At 33.6% G+C, this 19,732-nt stretch overlaps 1 protein-coding gene and 1 long non-coding RNA gene across 5 annotated transcripts in view; both read right to left on the bottom strand.

Annotated features, from left to right (window-relative positions):
• The window catches only part of kcc (solute carrier family 12 member kcc), a 650,839-nt gene that overhangs the window by 179,181 nt on the left and 451,926 nt on the right, over positions 1-19,732 (bottom strand). The gene's annotated exons all lie outside the window — the stretch shown is intronic.
• LOC135844612 (uncharacterized) lies at positions 14,407-15,838 on the bottom strand. The gene is made up of 2 exons (XR_010558580.1): positions 15,527-15,838; positions 14,407-15,445 (listed from the first exon to the last, which is right to left on the bottom strand). It is a non-coding gene; the product is annotated as an uncharacterized LOC135844612 (long non-coding RNA).

The following is a 19,732-nucleotide window of genomic DNA, read 5'->3' as shown; positions in this document are numbered from 1 at the left end:
TGATGGAATTTCGAAATTTCCTCTTGAAATGAAACAGGTATGGACAAAATCTAGTCAACGGAACAATTCAATGACTTCTTCATACTTTCACTACAGATTCGTACCCAAAGGTATTTTTTCATCTTATCCCATTTCTTAGTCAAAGCCCATCTTCGTCCTGCACCTCCTCACTCGTATTCAGTTAAAAAATTGGTCAGATTTTTACTCAAAACTCACAGCCTCGTTTAGGTAATCTTCGAAAGTCTCTTTAATTGGGCATTTAGACGACTCGAGTCGTGCGACTCATTTGTCTAAGTCGCCAGATTGGTCCCATTCATTCTGGCATTATAAAGACGAAACGTAAAACCGTATAGCCATTCGTTGTAAAATACGAGAAAAAGACGCTCGGCGGCTTAAAACAGAGTTTACTATTTTTTGACCTTTTTTTCCCCACAAACCCGAATTTGCAGCCTTTTTGGTTTCAGGCGACGACGGACGGCGGCGTGAGAGGATTTTTATCCGAGCTGAGACGTTTTAGCGTCGTGATTTATGATATTATAGTCGCGTTTCTATGGTATAGATGAAGAGGGTGGGCAGGATGGAGAGGGGGAGTGGGAGTTCGTGCTGTCTGCAGATGTATACGAGAGTATATGGCATAGTGGCGTGTACTCCGTTAGCATTCTACTTCCTTGCTCTCGTGTATAGTCGCCAGCAAATCAGAGATTTTTTTCACTCTCGTTTCGGTTTGTTCCTTTTCCTCGATGACACGCGTTTAATTGAAAATCTGCGGCTTTTGTTGGCGCTCGACAGCCATGAGATATTTATGCGATCATGTCCGTGCTATACATACGAGTACCATAAATGTCCGGATACCATTTTTTTCCCCCTTCAAAATCGTGTACAGTACACGCGAATACCCACACTGAGCGTAGAAACTAGAAAGAGAGAGTGGAATTTCTCGTTTGTTCGATTATGATATCTTTTTTCACTATTTTTAGATTTATTTGTAAAAAATTTTTTCATACGAAAGGACATTTTGACATACAAATTGTCTTCATGTTTTTTTTTCTATCCTTTTTCACATAGCATGAAACGTACTCACTCGGGCACATGTAAATTTAGTAAGCACGCGAAGAACGCGACTCTATTTTTCGAGATGTTCCTTCTGTAAAACAGGCTCACGTGTGTGAGCGTCGATTTTTTTTCTGGTCGGTATTTTTCCAATACTGAGCTCGCGTGTTCGTGACATATTTCATCGTAATTTTACCAAACGTATACGTATCTGAATTTAATTTCAATATTCCGAGCGTCTCATCTCATCACAGATTTTCTATTTGTTTTTTGCTCTTTTTATAGCTAACAAAATGTAATATAGTAATTTTTATAGACGTCGAATTGAAAAGTTGTGAAATGAGAGCACGATTTTAGGCTTCGTTAACGAAAATAACACGTATTGAACTGACTGTTCTAATTTCCAAAGGATGGTTTTTTTCTCTTTGTGTTTCTTACTACAGAGCAGTGGTTTTCAAGCTGAATCAACGCCATGTTTCTGTACAGAGACAATGTGGACCCGGGGGCCAAAAATTAGGGCCTCTTTAAATTTTCTTACACCCCTCCTCCTTTAAAACAATTTTTCAAAAATTGAGAACGATTATAAGTTGTTTATAAAACATCGTTTTCCCTCAATAGAAAAATGTTACCCCCCCCCCAACAAAAAATTGATGATTTCGTTTTCAAAAAACAAGTTTATTGGAGACGAAGGTATTTTTGAAAACTGAAGTCCAGAATAAATAATTTTTCGCAGCAAACAATTTTTGGAGAGAGTTTTTCTCTCTTGCAGAAATTTTTCACAGTGGAGACTTTTTTTTCAAAAGCATAGTTTACTAGCTTCTGTTCCGTGAAGTTTTCAGATTTTCGACAAAAATTATATAAATATATTTTTTTCTTTAAAAATGAAAATTGCATTCTCTTTTTAAAATGAAGTTTTTCTTTTCTCTTCAAAAACGAATATGTTTTCATTTGACCATTGCATTTTTCTTCTAAAAATGAAGTTCACAAACTTTTTTAAAGAAAACGAGCCCTCTGGAAAACGCGGGTTCGGGGCAAATTGCCCCACTCCCCTCTTCCTCCTTGTCGGTGGCACTGAGCTTGATGAGTTTGCATAAATTTTACGTGTCGACGTGTGCTACATGACTGTACGCCGGAGTCCTTAATTTTCGTTTTTCAATAAACTGAATGCATAACTGGAACGTGTCTTGGTTCATTTTAGTACCTACTTGAATGTTTTTAGGCGTAATTTATTGTCAGTTTTTCTAATTTGATAAATACACAATGATCAAAATTAGTTAAATAGTGACGACGAATTCCACCATTTCGTTGAGCAACAAATGATATTTTTTCAGGAAATCACGATATACTCGTTAGGAAGTGTTTTTTGATACAAAAATTTATCAGCGTCAAAAGCTGATTAAGTATTTCCTCCTCGAAAAATTTGATAAATTGATGATTTAAAGCGGTATGAATAGCGAATTTTGCACAAACATAATGTGTTATTATTGATCTCGCAGTGATGAAGTTTATTTAAATGTTATACCATTTTCATAATTTAATAACATGATACAGAAGGACTGATAGCGAAAAAAGGACTTTACTGCTTCGTGTAATATAAATTCCAACGGCGAATCAGAATATTCCGTACCGTACACACCACACAGGTAAAAACGATAACCAATAACCATAATTTTTTGGTATCAACTAATTTCTGGCTATAACCGTTTATACACTTACAGGCTTTGAAATTTTTCACACGAAGGACGTACCTATATCGTCTACTTGCTGCTCATGAAAAATTGTGAATTTAATAACAAATTACACCATGAATATCAACGAAATATTGACACTCATGCACAAAATCATAATCATACCGTCACTGATCTGCTTAACCATTCATTTTTATAAATTTTTCCGAAATGGTGGATTGTCAACGCAAAGCTTGGCAACCAAAAATCTTACTTTTTACTGTTTACTTCTGTTAATACGAGTTATTACTTCTTTCTTGAATATTTTTCCTTCTTTGGTAGATATACTATATGAAGTAACTTTCATATCTAAATATAATGTATTTTATTATGAGGACATTTATACGGAGTTATCATTAGCAATTTTCAAACTAATCATCGCTTTAGATATATGCTTGTGTTTTCGAAAAATTGCTTTATACTTGCAACGTCCTTCTCCAGGTAATCAAAACAAAAGATTTTATGTTTATTGCATTTTAGGAACAATAATTCCTCTATGCTTTGTTTTACTGTCAGAGGAGACAGAGTACTACAGCTACACTAATGTACATTACGCATTAATGTGCATCATTCGCGTTTCCCGTTTGATTCCAATTATCGGCGCATTTTGGTACATACGTTGGGCCAGCATTGATAAAGCAGAATTATGGTCAAAGTTCTCTCTACATATACGTCTTCTCATAATGCTTGGTGGTTTAGCCGCTTTACTCAGTTTATTACAACTATGTGTAGGTAATTATCAAGTTTCGTAAAATGTACTTCACGTTACAGTACGAAGAAAACGAAGAGGAAATCTTTGATCACCTTTCATACGCGCAAGATATTTATTTACAAATACAATTGATCGGCACCGTACTTGAAGGTATCGCGATCGGAATACTTTTTACATTCAAGAAAGATACGTTTAAACCTACCCGTAGTACAGTATACACATAATAAATTAATACAGATAACTACGAGTTGCGAACACAATAAATGTCCATTATGTGACCATCCAATTTGATTTTAAGTTTTGTAATTTTATCAAAATAAATTTATGAATCGTGGTAATCTTGCTCATTTCATCGAATGTGATTCTTCCATCAAAATAAAAACGCTGATAGCACTATAGGCAATTGCAAATTTGAGTTCGAGTTGAAAATGTGCTTAATCGATACTTTGGACTCTACTACGAGTACAACAAAAAACAGACAGGGTTTTTTCAATTGGAGTTGGTTTTGCGGTCAGGAGAGATGATTTAAGTTGCAAAAATAGCCGTTTTTGCCCTACTTGAGGAGTTTGTATAGGGAAGTGACATTAGTATTCTTTTGCGAAAAAACCAAGGTCATTTTCGGATTCTACAAACTTTTTCAAGTAAACAACTTTCCCCGATTTTTGATTTTGAAGTTTCATGCGCATACAGTAGATTTTCATTTGTATAATATTTTAAAACTCAGAGCGCGCGACGCTGGCGTTACTCCACCACGTAATCGTGGCGCGGAACTGTGTTCACCCGAAGTTCAAATTTGATTTTTTCGTATTTAGAAAAATTACGTTTTATGCGCTTGAAACTTCGAAAATCAAAAATCGGGAAAAGTAGTTTACTTAAAAAATTACGCAGAATCCGAAAATGACCTCGGGTTTTTTCGCAAAACAATACGAATGTCGCTAGAAACTCTTGAAGTAGGGCAAAAACGGTCATTTTTGCAACTTTATTGACTATCTCTCCTGACCACAAAAACAACTCAAATTTTAAAAAACCCAAACACTAAAAAGAAGTTTAAAATAGTTGCCTAGTGTAATTTTCCAACGTTTTCCCAGGTAGAAAAGTTGTCTCCCCTTCCAAAAAATGAATGATCTCGTTTTCGAAAAAAAATAAAATTATTGGAAACGAAGGTATTTTTGAAAGTTGAAGTCAAGAACAAATTTTGTCTCGCGGCAAACAGTTTTTGGAGAGACGAGAGAGGATGTTTCTCTTGTAGAAGTTTTCCTCTATAGAGACTTTTTTTCAAAAACAAAGTTTAATATGTAGCTGTTCCATGAATTTTTCGTTTCCCCTTCAAAAATGAAGTTTTCAGATTTTCGACAAGAATGAAGATTTTGTCTACCTACTTTCAGTTGAAAATCATGTTTTATTTTTCTATTCAAAAACAAAGTTTGCATTCTCTCTTCAAAAACGCATAATAGTTTTCATTTTCTATTTAAAAATTAAGTTCTCATTTGATTTTCAAAAATGAATGATGGCAGCATTTCTCTTCTAAAAATGAAGTTTACAAACGTTTTCAAAAAGCGGACCCGAGACAAATGCCCAACTTTCCTTCCCCTTCCTTATCGGTGGAACATGAGCTTTCAATTGAACTGAATAAATAAACTGGAACTTCTTGGTTCATTTTAGTACCTACTTGGGTGTTTCACCAACAATAAAGATGTACCTTCCAGTTTCTCTGATTTGATTTGATTCGATACACAATGATCAAAATTAGTTGAATAGTGACGACGAATTCCTCCACTTTGTCGAGCAACAAACAATATTTTTTCAAAAAACATATAATAATTGTTGGGAAGCGTTTTTGATACAGAAATTTATCAGCGTTAAAAGCAGATTAAGTATTTCCTCTCAGAAAAATTTGATAAATAGAGGATTTCGCGCTTGCATATATTATTTAATCTCGGAGTGATGAAGTTCATTTAAATATGTATTATACAATTTTCATAATTTAATAACATGGTACAGAAGGACTGATAGTGAAAAAAGGACTCTACTGCTTTGTTATAACATTGATTCCAACAGCAAACTGAAATATTCCCCACCGTCCGCACCACACAGGTAAAAACGATAATCATTAATTTTTTGGTATTAAACTAATTTTCTTTAATCTACAACAGTTTATACACTTACAGGGTTTGAAATTTCTCACGCGCAGAACGTATATCGTCTACTTGCTGCTCACGAGTCACGAAAAACTGTGAATTCAATTGCAAATTACGCAATGGATTTGGACGAAATATTGTCAATCGTACACAAAATCGTAATCGTACCGTCATTGATCTACTTAACCATTCATTTTTATAAATTTTTTCGAAGTGGTGGATTGTCAAATCAAAGCTTGGCAACGAAAAATCTTACTTTTTACTGTTTTCTTCTATTAATACGCGATATTTATTCTATCTCGGATATTTTTCCTCCATTTAAAGGTACATTATATAAAGTATCTTTCATTTGGAAATATGATGTAACATACAATCTGGGCCTTTACACGCAGTTATCATTAGCAATTTTCAAACTGATTATCGCTTCAGATATATACTTGTGTTTTCGAAAAATTGCTTTATACTTACAACGTCCTTCTCCAAGTAATCAAAATAAAAGATTTTATGTTTATTGCAGTTTAGGAACAATAATTCCTCTGCTCTTGGTTCTACTCTCAGGGTGGATAGATTATTACGCTACTCTAGATGAAGCATTATTATGCATCATTCGCGTTTCCCGTTTGACTCCAATTACTGGCGCATTTTGGTACATACGTTTAGCCAGCATTGATAAAGCAGAATTATGGTCTAAGTTCTCTCTACATATACGTCTTCTCATAATGCTTGGTGGTTTAGCCGCTTTTCTCAGTTTATTACAACTGTGTATAATTATCAAGTTTCATAAAATGTACTTCACGTTTGACTACGAAGAAACCGAAAATGAATTCCATAATCGCCTTCGCCTATTACACGCGCAAGATACTTATTCACACATACAATCGATCGGCACCGTACTTGAAGGTATTGCGATCGGAATACTTTTTACATTCAAGAAAGATACGTTTAGACCTAACCGTAGTACAGTATCCACTTAATAAATGAATACAGATAACTACGAGTTGCGTACACGAAATGTCCACCATGTAATTATCCAATTTGATTTTAAGTTTTGTGATTTTATCAAAATAAATTTATGAACCTTGGTAACTTGATCATTTTGTCAATAATGTGATTCTTCCATCAAGATAAAAACACTGATAGTATGTAGGTACTAAGTACTAGGCAACGGCAAATTTGTGTTCGAGCTGAAAATAGGCTCAATCGATACTTTAAACCCTAAACAAAAAACAAGAGTTGGGTTTTTTAATTTGAGTTGGTTTTGTGGTCAGGAGAGATGATTTGCCCTACTTCAGGAGTTTGTAGAGACGCGACATCAGTATTCTTTTGCCAAAAAAAGGTCATTTTCGGATTCTACGCACTTTTTCAAGTAAACTACTTTTCCCGATTTTTGATTTTTGAAGTTTCAAGCGCATACGGAAGATTTTCAATTTTTCGTGTTTAGAAAAATTACGTTTTATGCGCTTAAAACTTCGAAAATCAAAAATTGGGGAAAGTAGTTTACTTGAAAAAGTGCGTAGAATCCGAAAATGACCTCGGTTTTTTTCGCAACACAATACGAATGTCGTTAGAAACTCTTGAAGTAGGGCAAAAACGGTCATTTTTGCAACTTTGACTATCTCTCCTGACCACAAAAGCAACTCAACTTTTAAAAAACCCAAACGCTACAAAAAAGTTCAAAATAGTTGCCTCGTGTAATTTTTCCAAGTTTTCCCAGGTAGAAAATTTGTCGTCCCTTCCAAAAAAATGAATGATCTCGTTTTCGAAAAAAAATAAAATTATTGGAAACGAAGGTAGATATTTTCGAAAGTTGAAGTCAAGAACAAATTTTGTCTCGCGGCAAACAGTTCTTGGGGAAAGGATGTTTCTCTTGTAGAAGTTTTCCTCTATAAAGACTTTTTCAAAAACAAAGTTTAATAGCTGTTCCATGAATTTTTCGTTTCCCCTTCAAAAACGAAGTTTTCAGATTTTCTACAAGAATTAAGATTTTGTGCACCTATCTATGTACATTCAGTTGAAAATCGAGTTTTTTTTTTCTTCAAAAACAAAGCTTGCATTCTCTCTTCAAAAACGAATTATGTTTTCATTTGCTGTTTAAAAATGACGACAGTATTTCTCTTCGAAAAATGAGGTTAACTAACGTTTTCAGAAACCGCGGGCCCGAGGCAAAAGCCCAACTTCCCTTCCCCCTCCTTATCGGTGGCACATGAGCTTTCAATTGAACTGAATGAATAAACTGGAACTTCTTGGTTCATTTTGGAACCTACTTGGGCGTTTCACCAACAAAAAAGATTTACATTCTCGGATTCTCTGATTTGATTTGATTTGATTTGATACACAACGATCAAAATTAGTTAAATAGTGACGACGAATTCCTCTATTTTTTCGAGCAACAAACGATATTTTTTTTAAAACCATGAAATATGTGATTGTTGGGAAGTGTTTTTGATACAAAAATTTATCAGCGTTAAAAGCTGATTACGCATTTCCTCTCTGAAAAATTTGATAAATAGAGGATTTCGCGCTTGGATATATTATTTAATCTCGTAGTGACGAAGTTTACTTATTTAAATGTGACATTTCATAATTTAATTACACGACACAGAAGATCTGAAAGTGAAAAAAACACTCTGCTGCTTCGAATAAAATAAGTTTCAACGGCAAACCAAAATTTTCTGCACCATCTATACCAAACAGGTAAAAACGATGACTACCTATTATTAATTTTTGATATTGAACTAATTTCCGTTAAGCTACAACAGTTTATACCTACACTTACAGGCTTTGAAATTTCTCACACGCAGGACGTACGAGTATATCGTCTATTTGCTGCTTACGAAAAATTGCGAATTTCACAACAAATTAAACAATGGATTTGGACGAAATATTGTTACTCATACACAAAATCGTAATCATACCGTCACTGATCTGCTTATCCATTCATTTTTATAAATTTTTCCGAAGTGGTGGATTGTCAACACAAAGCTTGGCAACGAAAAATCTTACTTTTTACTGTTTCCTTCTGTTAATACGCGATGTTAGTACTATCTTGGATATTTTTCCTTCATTGCAATATATGTTAGATGACATAACTTTCATTTCGGAACATTATGTAATATATTATGTAAGCGTTCACACGCAGTTATCATTAGCCATTTTCAAACTAATCATCGCTTTAGATATATGCTTGTGTTTTCGAAAAATTGCTTTATACTTGCAACGTCCCTCTCCAGGTAATAAAAACAAACGATTTTTTGTTTATTGCATTTTAGGAACAATCATTCCTCTGTTCTTTGTTTTACTGTCAGAGTGGATAGATTACAACGATACTCTAGACGAAGCATTATTATGCATTATTCGCGTTTCCCGTTTGATTCCAATTATCGGCGCATTTTGGTACATACGACTAGCCAGTATTGATAAAGCAGAATTATGGTCCAAGTTCTCTCTACATATACGTCTTCTCATAATGCTTGGTGGTTTAGCCGCTATTCTCAGTTTATTACAACTGTGTGTAATTATCAAGTTCTATAAAATGTACTTCAGCTGGATAGACTACGAAGGAAACGAAAGGGCAATCCATTCTCACCTTTTAGACGCGCGAATTATTTATTCACAAATACAATCGATCGGCGCCGTACTTGAAGGCATTGCAATCGGAATACTTTTTACATTCAAGAAAGATACGTTTAGACCTACACATAGTACAGTATCCACATAATAAATGAAAACAGATAACTACGAGTTGCGGACACCAAATGTCCATCATGTAATTAGGTATTTCAATTTAATTTTAAGTAGGTAAGTACCTGTTGTAATTTTTTCAAAATAAATTTATGAATCGTGATAGCTTGATCATTTTGTCGAATGTGAATCTTCCATCATCATAAAAACACTAATATATATGTACATACGTGTATCGTGATCCGAAATATTTTGCTACTATCAATATTTCATCAATTTTCAGATGAAATACGTAACAAATGTATAAAGGGGTACATCATTTTTCTCTTGAATAAAAAAAAGTAGGTAGGTAGGTACTTTTTGACTTTTTATTAATGACAAGGATGCTCTTGTACTGGAAGAAAAAAGGGTAATTAAAGATGAAGTAATTACAGATTCTGAAACCATTTAGTAAACATACGTATAATTGCATTACAAAATCCTCAAACATACGATAAGATTAATTTCACTTTAAACTCCGAAAACGATTAAGAGGATGTGCAATGAGCACCAACCAAAGCTATAGAAGTTGAAATTCATTATTGGGTCTTTTCCTTCCTGTTCAGAATTAAAAATTGTTTGGAGAAAATTTAAAACTCTTTGAAGGATCCAGAATGACCTAAAACTGAAAGATTTCGAACAGGAGGAGGAATCGATTGAAGTAAATTATTCATACCGCCTCATTCAATTCCAAAAAAATATACCCCATAAAAAAGTTGAAAAATTGACATTGAAACAGATTTTTCCCTCTTAAAAATTCACCAAAAAAATCTCAAAACGAACGTGGCAACTGAAATGGTGGTTACTTTGGTTGTAGAACATGTGATGCTGATAAGGTAGGTGGCCCTAATATGGCCACCATTCGGTTTCTCTACAGCTACGCGCTAACAAGGATGAAAATTCAAAAATGATGACTTTTCAGCAAAGCATTAGTTGAAAAGTTGGAGTTCTTGACTCACAAAGTCAGATATTACAATTAAAGCTACTCGTAATTTACCAACTGAGAACTTGAGAACTCACAATTGTCAACCTAATTTTCTACGTACCTATTTAGTTGAAAAGTTGACAATTTTGAATTGTCAACATTGAATTCGATTTGTCAACTAATCTCCAATGTACGAGTAGGTATACATTATATTGTAGGTACATTCTTGATTTGCCAACTGACATGAGTACTTGAGAGTTGGAAACTCAAAGTCGCCAAGTTTTTAAGGAAATTATTTGCTTTATTCAAAAATCGGCAATTCTCAATAATTAAAATTAAAGTCGATTTGTCAACGAATTTCATAATTATGTACATATTATATTGTAGGTATGTATATTCTTGATTTGGCAACATAGTAGATAGGTACCTACTTGAGATTTGGAAACTCAAAATTGCCAATTTTTCAAGGAAATTATTCATTTTGTTAAAAATTAGGCAATTTTTTAACGAACTGATTCGTTTAATTTAGTTTAAAAGTTGGATGAGTGAAGGTACTTCGATTGATGAGATTTTTGAAAATCTTCTGTTCGATTAAAACAACGGCACCTCTGGCTTTCAAGATTGGTACAAGTAAGTATGTCAATTTATGGCCACTGCAGGGTATTCTGTTGTCAGTAATGAAAGATACTTCAGTGATCTTAAATAGGTAAGTACAGGTACTACTCAGAATGTTTAGAAATCAAGTTGAAGAAAATGTTGTGAACTCACATTCATTGAAACCGACTTGTGAGAATGGGTATAGTACATAGCAACAGCCGCAACAGGCCAGATACCAGTTTTCTAGTGGCATTACAAATAAGCACAACTACTCTGGCAAGAAATTTTTTTTGTTTTTTTTTTCTATTTTAAATTTATGTTTTCAATATGATTGTGTTTTAGCACCAAGTGCATCAAACGCAGTCAAATTTGACCCAAAAATCCACTCCACATTACAAGATGGGTCGGAGGAGACTAACTGGACATTTGATTACACCAAGGATGCAAACAAAATGGATAACTACTCAGTATAGTAAAAACAATTTTTTGTTTTTTTTCTATTTTAAATTTATTTTTTTAATTTAGCACCAAGTGCATCAAATGCAGTCAAATTTGGCCCAAAGATCCACTCCACATTACAAGATGGATTGGAAGAGACTAACTGGACATTCGATTACACCAAGGATGCAAACAAAATGGATAACTAGGTACTATAGTAAAAAAATTGTTTTGTTTTTTTTCTATTTTAAATTTATTTTTTTAATTTGTGTTTTAGCACCAAGTGCATCAAACACAGTCAAATTTCGCCCAAAGATCCACTCCACATTACAAGATGGGTTAGAGGAGACTAACAGGACATACAGGAGGCTCTCGATTATCCAACTCCGAATTATCCGACTTTTGGGTTATCCGGTACAAATTTATCCGACTTCCATTTCGCATTATGCGACTCAACAAGGTCGGATAATCCAAAATTTTAAATAAACACCCCAATTTTTGATTTTGAAATGTGTAAAAATATGCAGTATGCAACGTTTTGTATTCTAACGGTATTATTTTCCTTGAAATCGACTCAATTTACCTATAAAAATTATAATTTGAGTCTGTATTTAATTTTCAGTCATGTACAAAATTATATTATTTTTGCTTATTCAGTTATTCGTGGTTTTTTCAATTCATTGTTCCTATTTTGAGCCAAAACTTGATTTTTTGGAGAAAAATTGTCTTCTCAAGCTTATGCACTTCATTTCTATGCAAAAAATTTCATTTTGGATTATCCGACTTTTTTGGTATCCGACCCCCACCTTACCCCCCCCCCCCCCCCATTAGGTCGCATAATCGAGAGACACCAGTACATCAAGAAAGAAACAATACATACTCATAACTACTCTAGTAAGAAATTTTTTTTGCCTTTTTTCAATTTTCAATTTATTTCTCCAATTTGTGTTTTAGCACAAAGTGCATCGAACACAGTCAAATTTGACCCAAATATCTACTCCGCATTACAAGATGGGTTGGAGGAAAGTAACTGGACATGCAAATGAAACGGATAACTACTCTAGTAAGAAGTTTTCTTTTTGTTTTTTTTCCTATTTTAAATTTATTTTTTCAATATATGTGACGCGACGCGACAAAATCGACCTTCGAGCCGAAAACAAGTTTTTGAGTTATGGGGGGTTAAAGTTTTCAGTCCAGTTCTGCTCGTTTAGCGGAAGCGCATGCGTTCTAATCAGGTTCTCCGGCTAAACTGAGCTAAACATAGTCTTGGATATCGTTTCTTGCCTGTTTTGTGTGAATATCACTGGGTAAAATGGTTATTTACATTGATACAGGGGGCTCAGTCATGATTGCGCTCATTTTTTCAATTTTTTATTTTATTTTTTCATTATTTCAATTTTGAAATCGATCTGGAGGCGAAACAAAGCGTTCTACGAGAAAAATACATTGAGCAAAGTTGTAGAGAATTAAATTTCCAAAAACCTAAAAGAGGTTTATTTTTCTCCTAAATGCATAGTTCTTCCGTTTTTCTCAAAAAACAGAAATTTTATGGTAATCATCATGAGGTTTTTGTTTTTTGAGAAAAACGGAAAAACTATGCATTTTGGAGAAAAATAAACCTCTTATAGGTTTTTGGAAATTTAATTCTCTACAACTTTGCTCAATGTATTTTTCTCGTAGAACGCTTTGTTTCGCCTCCAGGTCGATTTAAAAGTTGAAATGAAGAAAAAATCAAAAAAAATCAAAAAAATCAAAAAAATGAGCACACTTCTGACTGGATTACCATGTATATGCAGCTATGCAAATCATAGGGACTTCTGGGTGGTTTTAAATGATTTTTGAATGTCCGAGTACCAAAAATCCGTCAAAAAGTGAAAAATAATTTTTTAGGTACGAAGGTCGATTTTGTCCTGTCACGTCACATATGTGTTTTAGCACCAAGTGCATCAAACGCAGTCAACTTTGGCCCAAAGATGCACTGCACATTACAAGATGGGTTAGAGGAGACTAACTGGACATAACACCAAATAAGAAGCAAACAATATGGATAACTACTCTAGTAAGAAATTTTTTTTGCTTTTTTTCAATTTTCAATTTATTTTTCCAATATGTGTTTTAGCACCAAGTGCATCAAACGCAGTCAAATTTGACCCAAATATCCACTCCGCATTACAAGATGGGTTGGAGGAAAGTAACTGGACATGCAAACGAAACAGATAACTACTCTAGTAAGAAGTTTTCTTTTTGTTTTTTTTCCTATTTTAAATTTATTTTTTCAATATATGTGTTTTAGCACCAAGTGCATCAAACGCAGTCAACTTTGGCCCAAAGATCCACTGCACATTACAAGATGGGTTAGAGGAGACTAACTGGACATAACACCAAATAAGAAGCAAACAATATGGATAACTACTCTAGTAAGAATTTTTTTTTGCTTTTTTTCAATTTTCAATTTATTTTTCCAATATGTGTTTTAGCACCAAGTGCATCAAACGCAGTCAAATTTGACCCAAAGATCCACTCCGCATTACAAGATGGGTTGGAGGAAACTAACTGGACATTCCATTTGACTAAAGAAGCAAACAGTACGGATTGGAAGTTGAAGCATTTTTGATGGCCTTCCTTCTCCTCTTTAAGAATTACTGAGCAGTTACCATGAATAATTGTATATCTTGGAAAAAAAGTATTAAAAAAGTTGTTTGTTGACTTTATTCTTTCTTAGCTACTTGTATGTACTCGTACTATAAAGAAAGTTGTTTGTTATTAGTAAATACAAGGCGTTGTAATTTGCTCTTTATTTTTTGTTATTTTGTTGACAAATTTACTACTTTGAGGATTTTGGAGTCGGCATTTTCAACATGTATGAGTAGCTTGGTTTTGTTCAAATAAATAGGTACCTATAGGTATTTCATTAATTTTTGAACGATTTGTCCTTAAGTTAACTAGAGAAAAATTATAAACATCTTTATACGCTCATCGTTTTATCTGAAAATTGAAAAAATATTAATACATAGCAACAGAACAATATTTCGCATTCATTAGGTATCAGTGTTGTTATGATGATGGAAGATTCACATTCGACAAAATAATCAAGTTAAAAACATTCGTGAATTTATTTTGAAAAAATTACAATACTTAGTACTAAATTGGATAATTATTTGATGGACGATTTGAGTCCTAGACTATACATACTTAGTTATGTATTTTCATTTATCCTTAAGGGCATACGTCTAAAGGTATCTTTCTTGAATGTAAAAAATATTCCGATCGCAATACCTTCCAAGATGGCGCCGATCGATTGTATTCGTAAATAAGTATTTTGCGCATCGAAAGCCTGTAAAAAAATTTCCATCTCGTTTTTTTCGTTGCGATTCGGGAAGTAAAATTTCCAAAACCTAATAATTAGACACAGTTGTAATAAACTGAGGAAAGCTGCTAAACCACCAAGCATTATGAGAAGACGTATATGTAGAGAGAACTTGGACCATAATTCTGCCTTATCAATGCTGGCTAATCGTATGTACCAAAATGCGCCGAAAATTGGAATCAAACGGGAAACGCGAATAACGCATAATAATGAGTTATCCAGGGTAAAATAGAAACCCATCCACTCTGACAGTAAAACAATGAACAGAGGAATGATTGTTCCTAAAATGCAATAAACAAAAAATCGTTTGTTTTGATTACCTGGAGAAGGGCGTTGCAAGTATAAAGCAATTTTTCGAAAACACAAGCATACATCCAAAGCGATAATTAGTTTGAAAATTACTAATGATAACCGTGTGAAAAGGTCCAGATTATACATTACACGATATTTCGAAAAGAAAGTCACGTGATCAAATATACCTATCGATGAAGGAAAAATATCAAAGATAGAATAAATATCGCGTATTAACAGAAGAAAACAGTAAAAGGTAAGATTTTTTGTTGCCAAGTTTTGCGTTGACAATCCACCACTTTGGAAAAATTTATTTAAATGAATGGATAAACAGATCAGTGACGGTATGATTACGATTTTGTGTACGAGTGTCAATGTTTCGTCCAAATCCATGGTGTGTAATTTGTTTTTGAATTCACAATTTTTCTTGAGCAGCAAGTAAATTATAAATTATGTTCTGCGTGTGAGAAGCTTCAAAGCCTGTAATGTTAGTGAATCAACTGCTGTAGGTTAACAAAAATTAGTGTAATAGGTATCAAAGTAAATGGTCATCATTTTTACCTGTGTAGTTTGGACGGTGCAGAATCCTAACCCACTATAAATGTCTTATTCACAAACAAAAGCAAAAAAGTGGTTAGGAACCGTTCTATTTGAGTCTTACTTAGAACGATGAAAATAATACGACGCAATTAATTACGTACAGTTTACCTACTACTATCGTTAATCGCGGAAATCACAGAAAAATTGTCGCAAAATGTTTCCGATAATATGAAAGTTTATCTGCAGCATGTACTATTACTGACTGATTAGGATTTCCCCATCCGATAATTTGGTATATCAGTGATAAAAACAACATAAATACCATACCAAGTTTGCACCATGAAAATTTGTCGATCCTTATTTTTCTTTTGTTGTGCTTTATTCAGAGCCAATTTTGATTTCATGGGACATTAAGTTAAGTGAAACTGTAGAATATATTCAGAATTTGATACAATGAAGTCCTAAATTATCGTGAGCCAAAATCCAATATGGATACTTAGGTCATCCATCACTACACAGGTAATAAAGTGAACATTTCCTTTTCTCAGATTTTCTGATTCACATATCGAATCTAAAAATAACTATTTGTATATTTCAGCATCAGGTTCTGAAAGTTCCCACACAGCAAGATCAACGTAAATGTATAGCAACTGCAAAGTAGACTACTGAAAATTGTGAATATTCCAACGACGACAAACATGGAGGATTTGAACAGCATACTGGAATGCATAAAAAAAATCATAATCATTCCGTCGTTCATCTGTTTAATCACTCACTTTTACAAATTTTTTCAAAGTGGTAAGATATCAACGCAAAGCTTGGCTACAAAAAATCTCACTTTCGACTGTTTTCTTTTATTCCTGTACAACATAATTTCCACCTTGAGTTTACTCGATTGGTGGCCGGAAAAAATGCAACAAACACGTTTTATTGGTCAACCAATAACATTCCATGTGGAAAAATATTTCACGTTGTCAGCATCGATTTTTAAACTAATTATCGCTACAGATATATGCTTGTGTTTTCGAAAAATTGCCCTGTACTTGGAACGTCCCACCTCAGGTAATCAGAACAGAAAATTTTACGTTTACTGCTTTTTAGCAATTAGCATTCCTTTACTCGACCTTCCTCTGATGGATAAAATTTTTGATGAAGATCAGTTTATGGAATACTTGTATTATGCGAACGTGATATTATGCCTCATTCGTGTTTCTCGTTTGGTTCCAATTGTGGGCGCATTTTGGTACATACGACTAGCCAGCATTGATAAAGGCGAATTATGGTCTAGGTTCTCTTTACATATACGTCTTCTCATCATGCTTGGCGGTTTAGCTTCTGTTTACAGTGTTGTACAAATGTATACGTTGGTAAGATTTTTCAAAAATTATTATTTGGTTAGCAAATCAGAACGTAACTTTGCAGTAATTTGGGATCTTGCGTTCATGGTAGGTAATTCTACAAATATACAAGCGGTCGGCACTATTCTAGAAGGTATTGTTACAGTAGTATGTTTTACATTCAAAAAAGATACCTTCCGACATACCAGTACTTCTTGTTAATCATACTACATTTTGCACTATTCTGTATCTTCAGGCTACCTCCTGAAAACGAATTCTTTTTTTGAAGTAGGTACCTAGTATCTACTTATCTGTCTTATTTGTGCAATTTTTTTAATTTTATTGACCCGAGGGTTATACCAACTAATTGAAGATTTATTTTTGTTTTCATTTTTTGTTTTTATGAACGTGGTCTTCCATTTCGTTGTAGGGAATTTTTTTAAAAAATTATTTATATGTAGTAACTATGTAGTAAGAAAGCTTTTTTTTAAATTAATTTTTTTTCCCTCTTTTAATTTACTAGTTAAGAAGTTGTCAAGTAACAATATTTTGTAATGTACCAGTCAGTTGTTTATTTTGTGTAATATAATTATTCAGTATAGTTAAAAGTGATTTTTTGTGTATTTCAACATTTTCAAACCTTTCATTTACTAGGTACACCATGTCAGCAAATTTTTCCATCAATAGAGGAATTTTAGGTTGCAGAAGAAATCTGCAGCAATTCTGAATTCAAATAGGTGATTGAGGGAAGAGAGGGAGGAAAAAATTTGGGATCCATAAAATTCCAAAAAAATGTTGTTCATCAAGACTTTTATGCTAACTGCATAATGCACAGAACACTTGAATTAAAACAGACCAATTTACCCCTGAAACTCCCAAAAAAAAGTAAAAAGGCTAGGTAAGTACGTAATTGAGGATAGCCTGATCACTTTCATTCATTTACTAGCTCCCTTGAATCCTAAAATTCCTTCTAATCATCAACAAACATCTGCTACTAAATTTTTCAATGTATAACAAAATCGATTTAAGAAATTTGAAACTGGGAAATAAAATTGTTGAAGAAATTTTAGTGTTCCAGACACCTCATCCATTTACGTAAGACTACGATTTTTCATGTAATATGTACAAATTGTACTAAAATCTCATTAACTGTACATGTGAATATTGAAAATATGTACATTGGAAAAACGAAGTAGGTAAGGTAATATTTTTGATAGTTTTGTTCAGAGCTTTATAAATTCTCTCAGTCATTGATTAAGACTCATTTTTTTCACCGAAGTATGGCATGGCAATGTATACCTACGGCTACATTGTGGAAAACAAAAAGCCAAGTGCCAAGTCGAAAAATTGAGGGCCTACAAAGATAAAAAGTTTCCAAAATAGACCCCAAAAAAATAAGTGGCTAGGTTGATAAGTACCTAAATGAGTAAAAAAGAAGCAACTAATCAGACAAAAACATACTTTTTTCACATATTCTGAACGTTGACTAAATTTAATAAACACCTCCACTAACAAAATCAAATCTTCACTCAAAATTCAACTGTAGGGGTTTTCATACTTACTTTCTTACTTTAACGTATGTTTTTCCAATTGGGGGCAAACATGAGGAAAAAAATCAAAATTTTAGTAGTTTGATCTAGAAAACTGAAATTGGTTTATACCTTATTTTTAATCTCCCAAGTTGAATAGGTATGACGATCTCAAACCACTCTAGAGCCTCGCGTGGATTTAAATTTTTCCAATTCCTCAAAAATAATCACTTGAAAAAATTTTGGATTTGAACTGGCACAAAAAGATTCTGATAAATCGATCAGAAGAATCGCAATGATGATATAAATCCAAGTTTTTAGGTGATGAATTTAATTTACACCCTATTTACAGTGTTTTTTCAAAAGCTGGAGAAACAGAAAATCTGCTGGAGGCTCCAGAATAGTTCGAAATTCATCGTCAATCAACTCGGGAGATTGAAAATAAGGTGTAAACCAAATGTCAGCTTTCTAGGTCAATTAACTGACATTTTGATTTTTTTCTAATTTTTGCCCTTTAAATTTTTTAAAAGTTTTCCAAAAACTCAAAAAATGAATTGCAGCACCTGAAATTTTAGCTGGTGGTATACTTTGAGGTCTTCTTTCGATTCCCTTTTGCTCAGTTCAAAAATGTTTGTGCCGGTTGGGATACTTTCCTAGTCAGTCAATGTGATATTCATCTAATTTCGCAATTCAAAAAAATTGAACATATTTCCATTATCCATTTCTAAATTGTTCTGAGCCTGTGAAGAGTGACGAGTTTCTCCATTTCCGTCAAGCGTCAACAACATTTTTTCAAATCGTTTATTCCGGAAATCACGAAACGATTCGTATCTGAAAAATTTGATAAATTGGTGATAAAAACTGTAGGTATTAACACCATAGCAACGTAATATCCATTTCGTATAGAACCAGAGGCAAATTTGCGATTAGGTTATTTAATCTCGCGGCAGTCGATTTGAATGTTTCAATAAGTATGTTATTAAATCAGTGGACAGTGCACTTCCCTGCCTCGCATGGTAGTTCCAACGGCAGACCAGGATTTTCTCCATCACCCAGCTATACCACGTAGGTGATAATGATGGCTATTCCTTTTTTTAAAGCAGATTAATTTTTCTCTGAATTAGGTGATAATGATGGCCATTTCTTTTCTGTAAGTAGATACTTCGCTAATTTTTAATGTTCAGATATGAATTTTATTCATTTTCAGGCTTTGAACCTACTACCAGGAAGCGCATACTTGCTGTACACAAACAAGAGCCAATTCATTTTCATTAACCAATTAAATACTCCACAATACTCGCATGATGAATTTGATCAACGCATTAACGCTCGTACAGGAAATTGCCATCATACCGTCACTG

This window comes from Planococcus citri, chromosome 4 (assembly GCF_950023065.1).
Source record: "Planococcus citri chromosome 4, ihPlaCitr1.1, whole genome shotgun sequence".
Lineage (NCBI taxonomy): Eukaryota > Metazoa > Arthropoda > Insecta > Hemiptera > Pseudococcidae > Planococcus > Planococcus citri.
Note: the sequence above shows the minus strand (reverse complement) of the source record. Positions and strands in the feature narration are given on the sequence as shown.